This window comes from Urtica dioica, chromosome 8 (genome assembly GCF_054948205.1).
Source record: "Urtica dioica subsp. dioica isolate 48M chromosome 8, U.dioica_male_clone48M_v1_H2, whole genome shotgun sequence".
Lineage (NCBI taxonomy): Eukaryota > Viridiplantae > Streptophyta > Magnoliopsida > Rosales > Urticaceae > Urtica > Urtica dioica.
This window is the reverse complement of record NC_142763.1, coordinates 48,826,290-48,834,697: the sequence shown is the minus strand read 5'-3', so window position 1 is coordinate 48,834,697 and position 8,408 is coordinate 48,826,290. Positions and strand designations below refer to the sequence as shown.

The following is an 8,408-nucleotide window of genomic DNA, read 5'->3' as shown; positions in this document are numbered from 1 at the left end:
TACGTTAACTAATATTATCAAAGGAATACCTCATATATATCAACTACACATAATCCATATAATATTTATGCAACTTATGCGTCACCTAATTTTACAAGAACAAGAAGAAAAAAAACTTATACCCCAGCTTTAACTAAAGAGTTGACATCACATAATTATACACAATTGTTTTGCTGACACATGTCCTTGAGAATAAAACTACACAAGCAAAATATATTTTATTCACCTAATATTGCCGACATTATACGATACTGAGCTACTAACTATTTAAACCTTCGACCGCATTAGTAAAAACACACACACACAAAATCGAACCACTCATATATATCATCCGCTGCCATAATCATTTTCTTACTTTGCTTCTAACACTCGATATATTTCCCTAAATAAAAAAAACACTCGATATATCAAGTTCTGCAAACCTGACGTCAACGAAAACTTGGACATCACATTTCCAGGTAAACTCTTCTTCTCCGAAACTAATACCAAAAATTTTGTTTCCCATATTACTATCTGTTACTATGTCAAAAATACTTCTACGTGTTTTGTATACTAAATTTATTTGTTTAATTTTGTGATCTGATTATACAATGGTTGACAACGTGGAATCTTGAATAAGCTAAATCTCTTTTCAAAGTTATTAATACTGATCTCTTATACAAACAAAAAACTACAAAAAATAAGGTATAAATTATTATCAATAAAAATTATCGATTCGAAATGTTTACTTTAAATTTTTTCTTTGGTTTTGATTGTAGGGACACAGCGCGGTGGTATATGTTCTTATGTCTTGCTGTTCTCCATAAGCTTTTGTAACAAATATTAAGAATCTCTCCCGAGGAAAAACTCTACCATTCATTTGAGTAAAGGAAATCAAATCAAGCAACACAACAACTTTGTAGTCATAGCTACGCTAGAATCATGAAAGTATGCATCATCCCTATTTTCAAATATTTTTCATTCTTTTCAGAAGTTTATTCTACATAATCTTCGTTTGTATATAATTTTTAATGCTTATAATCTTTTAAATGTTATAATCGTTACATGTATTTGTACTCAAAACGACAAAACACAACGTCATATCTAAACGTTTTAATTTATTGCTGAATATTAATATGCATTGCAAAAGGAAAATTATTCACCACAAACTAGAAATTAAACTTAAGATCACACCCACACACTGTCATGGGTAACTTTGTCTCTAAAACCATGACAATTTGATCCTACTATAGTTGTATCAATTAAAATGACTATAAACTTTAATTTTTCATGTATTCTTATGTATTGCTGTGTTTTCTTAATTGTCATGTATAACTTTTTGTTACTAATTTGTTTTCAGATTGAGAGATCGAGTTTGGTTTTACGGTACCGATTGCCTCACATATCACGAGTGACCTTAGGTTTGATAGTTGCTCTTAAATAATTACTGGTTGCTTCAAGATATCAACTCTTAGACATGTGAGTAATTTAAATTCTTTATTTATAATAATACTTTGCCGCAGATTATATATTTTCTTCTGTTTATTACTACTTTGCTTCGACTGCACAAATTACTAATAAAATACAGACTATAGCTACTATATAAATATAGGTATTGCACAAATTACTAATAAAATACATACTACAGGTACTATATAAATATAGGTATTTCCTCATAAATAATTTTAATCACAATGCCATGACATATTTAGTTATTATTTGAATATGAATTTATTACCTCAAAAACCTTACTACTTTTCACACCAAAATAAATCAGTAATTAATTCATAATTATAAATTATTTCTCATGTTATATTACTACGAGCGGTAATTACAATGATAGTAAAATGTATTTTTATCTACTCTCTTTTCTTCATTTTCAATAATTTATGTTCTATATATTGTGATGGTGTTTTGGGTTTAGTTTTGAATATTGACTGAATAGACCTCTTGACCATTTATTTGTGTAAGTTTTTTAAGATTTCCATAATTATTTGAGTTCTATATTGTGATATTGTTATGAGTTTAGTTCTGCATATGGTGTGAAGATATATCTTTGATATTTTATTTGTTCATGCTATTTTATTTCTTAGATTTCCATAATTTTAGCTTTATATTGTGATACTGTTATGGGTTTACTTCTTAATATATATTGAAGAGATGACCATTTATTTGTGCTAATAATTTTTTTTAGATTGGACTTGCTTACGGTGCTGGTCTTGACTTTGATTGTCTGCCTTATAGCATTTTTTGTGTTTTATCACGTTATATACACGTGAGTTATTTACTTTATTTAGTAGTGAAAATTAATGGCGTAGATTATATTCTTTTTTTTTTAGATTTATGTTACTTTTTTTATAAAAAAATTTATGTTACTTGCCCATCAGAAATAACAACTAAAATAAAATACATATTATAGGCAATAAATAATTTTAGGCATTCACGGCTCAAATACTTTTTCAGTCACAATGCAGTCATATAATTATTTTTTTAAAACTAAGCAGTCATATATTTAGTAATTATTTCAATACAAATTCACTATCTCAAAAAACATTAATATGTTTACAGTCAAATAAAGTTGATGATTAATCTGCTTCGTGTTTTTAATAATACATCTTAATTAAAAATACATTTATACTTCCAACCTTTAACAAAATATGTAATAGTGCTTGATTCCTCTATTATAATATAAGATGGTACTTTTATATGATTTTATACATTTTTAGTTCTTTAAGTAATTGTACTCACATGTTAATTTTTTTTTTTTTTTGTACTTTTAAGCCATGGGAAAAAAATATACAGATACAAGTCACTCTGATTACTTGAAAACCAAACGTCTTAAGCGTAACAAAACTCAAACATATTTTTCAATGAATGCTGATAACTCTACTATTGACTTCATAGCCCCTAATATTGAAATGCCCACTTCTTCCCGTGATAGTCCAACAACGGTATCAATGGATATTGATATACAAATTATACATGAAGAATTACCGCCATTGTAAAACTCATACTTAGATTTGGGAGATTGTAAATATTGTTGCGAGTATTGTGGTGCATTGTTTTGGTTAGATGAAAGTTTAGCCGATAGTAACCCACCAAAATATAGTTTATGTTGTCAAAAAGGAAAAGTAAAATTGCATTTACTGAAAGAAAGTCCTTCCATATTAGATCATTTGCTAGATTCTTATGGTGGACAAGAGAGTATATACTACAAAAAAAAAACTATACGCACGTTGAATTCAATGTTAGCTTTTACATCTTTTGGAGCAAATGTAGATTTGAACATAAACAATTCTCATGGTCCATACATTTTTAAAATATATGGGCAAGTACACCATCTACTTTGATCTGTACTACGTACTAATGATACACCTCCGAAATTTGCACAATTATATATATATATATATATATATATGACACAGAAAATGAAATCCAAAATAGAATGTCAACATTTGAATTCGACGAGTCTTCAAGAGTTATTACTGAATCAATTATTATGAAATTACTTAACATGTTAGACGAAACAAATATATTGGTTAAAGTTTTTAGAACTATAAGAGATAGATTTAATGAAACAAATATTCCATGTATAAGACTTCGACTTTTAGGCCGCCGAAACTCTGATTCCAATCAATATGACTTACCAACATCGAAAGACATTGGTGTGTTAATAGTGGATGACGTCGGAGAATATGAAAAAGAAAAAAGATATCATAGTAGAAACAAAATCAAATAATTTACAAAGAATTACAAAATTGCATGCTTCATATATGTCTATGCAATATCCATTACTATTTCCCTATGGAGAAGATGGATATAGACCAGATTTAAAATTAACTATTAATCACTTGGAGAAGAAACCTAAACGAATAAGAATTCCTATGAGAGCTTTTTATTGCTATCAATTATAACAACGGTCTAATCTAAAAAATACACTAGTAAGAAGTGGTCGATTATTTCAACAATATTTAGTTGATGCATATGCCTCTGTTGAAGAAGATCGATTGGATTTTGTCAGAAAAAATCAAAAAACTTTAAGGTCGGAAATCTACCAATTATCAGGATTGGATTGCAAAATTATCAGGATGCGATGGCAATTTTTAGATAATATGGAAACACTGATTTATTTATAACATTTACATGTAATCCTAAATGGCCAGAAATTAAAAGAGCGTTATCTATGATCCAGGCCAAAAACCAGAAGTCAGACCAAATATAATAACAAGAGTATTCAAAATGAAATTAAATCAAATACTACAAACCATCAAACTCGGAACTATATTTGGACCAATTATTGCTGATTTATATGTTGTTGAATTCCAAAAACGAGGATTGCCACATTGTCATTTTTTATTCTGGTTACATCCAAAAAATTAAAATTCATGATCCAACACAAATAGATCAAATTATTTCAGCGGAGATACCAAATCCTTTGACTGATTTATTGGGATATAATATAGTCACAGAATTTATGATACATGGACCATGTGGTCTTGCAAAGACAAATGTTGTATGCATGAAAAATTCAGTACATGTTCTAAAAAATTTCCAAAACAATACAAAAATGAAACAACGATTGACGAGATAATGGAATTATAAATTATAAGCGCTGAAATACTAATTTATTTTTAGAAAAAGAACACATCAAATCGGATAATAAATTTGTTGTACCTTATAATAGAGAACTCTGTCTGAAATTTTGCGCCCATATCAATACCAAAATTTGTTCTCAATCAATGTTAATATAATACCTATTTAAATACTTGAAAAAAGGACCTGATCGTGTACGAGCAGTTTTTGAAGAGAATCCGTGATTAGAAAATTCAACCCATACTAATATTACAGGAGTAGATGAAATAAAAAAATTATATTAACTGTCGTTACATTACAGCTTATGAAGCTATATGGAGATTATTTGAGTATCGTATACATTATAGAATACTTGATATTCAAAGATTATCAATTCATCCACCGTACACACAAAATATTACATATTGTTCTGACCAACAACTTGAAAATATTTTACGTCAACCTGGGATTCAGAAAACAACTTTAACAGAATGGATGACAATTAATAAAACTAACGATGAAGCTAGAAAGTTGACGTACACAGAATTCTAAAAAAAATGGGTTTGGAACAACAGAGACAAAATATGGACTCCAAGACATTCTGGTCATACAATTGGTCGAATGTATTACGTTCATCCAAATTCAAGAGAATTATATTATTTAAGATTATTATTAAATCATAAAAAAAGGCGACAAGCTTTGAATCTCTAAAAACAATTGATAGCACTAAATATCCAACATTTCAATCAACATGCAATGCCTTAGGATTACTAGGCGATGCTAAGGAATGGGACGATTCAATTATGGAAGCTGCATTTATCTCAACATCAGCACAACTAAGACAACTATTTGTTTTGCTTCTATTATTTTGTAATGTAAATGATCCAATAATTTTGATCGATAAACATTGGAAACTTATGACAGATGATATCATATTTAAAATTCATAAATTATTTAACAATAATCATTTTCGTATACCTAATCATGAATTGCATGATTATGTATTGTATGAATTAGAAATTTTTTTTAATATGAATTCATCAAATTTGAAAAACTACAATCTACCTCTTCCCAAAAAATCATTACTTGATGATTTAAATAACAAACTTTTAAGAGATGAGTTAAATTACGATACAAATAAATTAATAGAAAAAAATTTGAAATTAGTTGATCAGTTAAATGATGAACAAAAAGTCATCTATGAGAAAATTTTGAGTTCTATCACAAATCACAACCACAAACTATTTTTTATTTCTGGGCATGGAGGAACCAGAAAAACGTATTTATGGAACACTATAATTACTAAATTGAGATCAAATAATCAAATTGTTTTAGCTGTCGCATCATCTGGAATAGCATTTTTATTATTACCAAATGAGAGAACAACACATTCTAGATTTAAAATACCTTTATATGTAGATAAATTTTCTACATGTTATATAAAAAAAAAAGAAACAATTGGCAAATATAATTGAAAAAACATCTCTTATATTGTGGGATGAGGCACCAATGAATAACAAATATTGTTTTGAAGCTCTAGATAAATCATTACAAGATTTGATAAATAATTATGACACACCATTTGGAGTAATGACCATAGTATTAGGTGGCGATTTCCGTCAAATTTTACCTATTATATCATCAGGGTCTAAAGAACATATAATTGATGCAACTTTGACTACTTATCTATGGAAAAATATTGATATATTAACATTAAAAAAAAAAATATGCGGCTCTACCGACCTAATATGTCTTTAGAAGAGAAAGAGGAAATTAAAGAATTTTCAACATGGATTTTAAATATTGGAGATGGTACTATAGAAGGAATCAAATTAAGATTAGGAAAATGAAGACGCCACGTGGATACAAATACCTGAAAGATTTATACTACATTATGATTCTAACCCAATTGAAATAATTTCTCATTCGATATATACCGACTTGCTTACTAAATTTACGGATATTGAATATTTAAAACAACGCACAATTGTTGCCCCAAAAAATAGTACCGTTGATCAAATAAATCAGTACATATTATCATTAATTCCTACAGATTCAAGAACTTATTATAGTTGTGACACGATATCACCATCACATGGAAACATTATTTTTAAATACTCTAAATTTTAATGGGCTACCACCACATGAATTAATTCTAAAAATAGGAACGACAATCATGCTATTACGAAATTTATACCAATCTTTAGGACTATGTAATGGAACCAGGTTACTAATCACACAATTAACAAATAGAATAATTGAAGGAGAAATCATCAATTCTGATAATAAGAATTAAAAGGTATATATTCATAGAATATAGATGACGGTACATGAATCAAAATGGCCTTTTGTTTTGAAAAGAAGACAATTTCCTGTTAAAATTTCATATGCAATGACAATAAACAAAAGTCAAGGACAATCTCTTGATAAAATTGGTCTGTACATAGAAAATGAAATTTTCACTCATGGTCAATTATACGTAGCTTTGTCAAGAGTGAAATCACCAAAAAGGTTATTTGTATTAATTCATGAATCTATGAACAAATATCCAAATCATGTAAAAAACATTGTTTATAAAGAAATTATCTATAATACAAAATAGCAAAAGATGCATTATGTTTCTTATGAAATCTATATTTGTGATTATATATACCATTATTTTAATATGACAAACAATGACAAAACCAATTAAATCAATAAGACCAAATCGACTGTACAACACAGGTTTGTAAAAGTGGTAAGCAAAGACCTCATTGTTTTATGGATTAGAAGTCTTGATCATGTTACGATCGAGTAAGGGGGTAAGTATTTAATATTTATATAATTTTCAAAGACGCTCATCACTGTAAAATTTATTCTTATCATTATTGACAAATGACCAGCATCAAATAGTTAATGTGTTAGAGACACTTTAATCACTCCATTAATGAAATCGGATGATGAACTCTCCACAAATATTTTGACAGGCACTAGATATCAAATATCAATATTTTATGTAAATATAAATACTTTTATTTTTGTTGATAGTAGTGTTAATTTTTTTTTTCCAGTAACGGTCATCGTTCGCCCAATATATACAATAACATCAAGGAAACAATAAATATCATCAGGTAAAAGTACTTTTTAATATTTATTTATAGAAATTGTAAATTATGAATAAATTTATTTTGGATAATTGCAGGGAAATTCGATGAAGAAGTCGGCTATTAATCATTAATATTAATATGCATAGCCATTACTCATCATTTGAGAATACTTGTAAAGACATAGAAAAACATGTATTTTTCCCTGGGTCACATGTGTATCGTGACTTCTGGCTTTAGTTTATAATCCAAGTACAGTATTTCGTCTACAATTTTAATGTACGCAAATGATAGATTATATAACATTGCTACAATTTTACCATTATTCTCATATTGGGTTATATCTTTTAGGCATCAAATCATGCGCATATCCCTTCAATGTAAAAATCAGATTATTTTGAATTTGACATTCAATGATATCAATTATGTATAGAATGAGATTGTCATAAAAACATGAGGATTTTTTTTTCTCGAAATAATTAATATAATCATGTTTCATATTAAATTAACACCAATTTTTTCTTCAAAAATATACTAACTAAAACAGTCAACCCGCGGCAACGCGCGGGCAACTAACTCGTCAGCAACTAAAAAGTGAATGAATAAAGAAAAAAAAAATTAACGAGAAAGTTTGAAAATTATTCTTCCTCGATAGAGCTAGGATACCCTTGTTCCAGGGAAGAGCTGTCTGTTTCTTGTCCCAAACAACAGATCAAATCTCATATATTATGAAAGGAAGCGTACCTTCGTTCAAACGGGATTTAATCAAGAGAA

General features: G+C 28.2%; 1 long non-coding RNA gene across 1 annotated transcript; it reads left to right on the top strand.

Moving 5' to 3' along the window:
• Positions 1 to 316: 316 nt before the first annotated feature.
• On the top strand, positions 317 to 2,255 carry LOC149389976 (uncharacterized). Its single transcript, XR_016300601.1, has 4 exons — positions 317 to 458; positions 759 to 927; positions 1,340 to 1,458; positions 2,174 to 2,255. It is a non-coding gene; the product is annotated as an uncharacterized LOC149389976 (long non-coding RNA).
• The last annotated feature ends 6,153 nt before the right edge of the window (positions 2,256 to 8,408 follow it).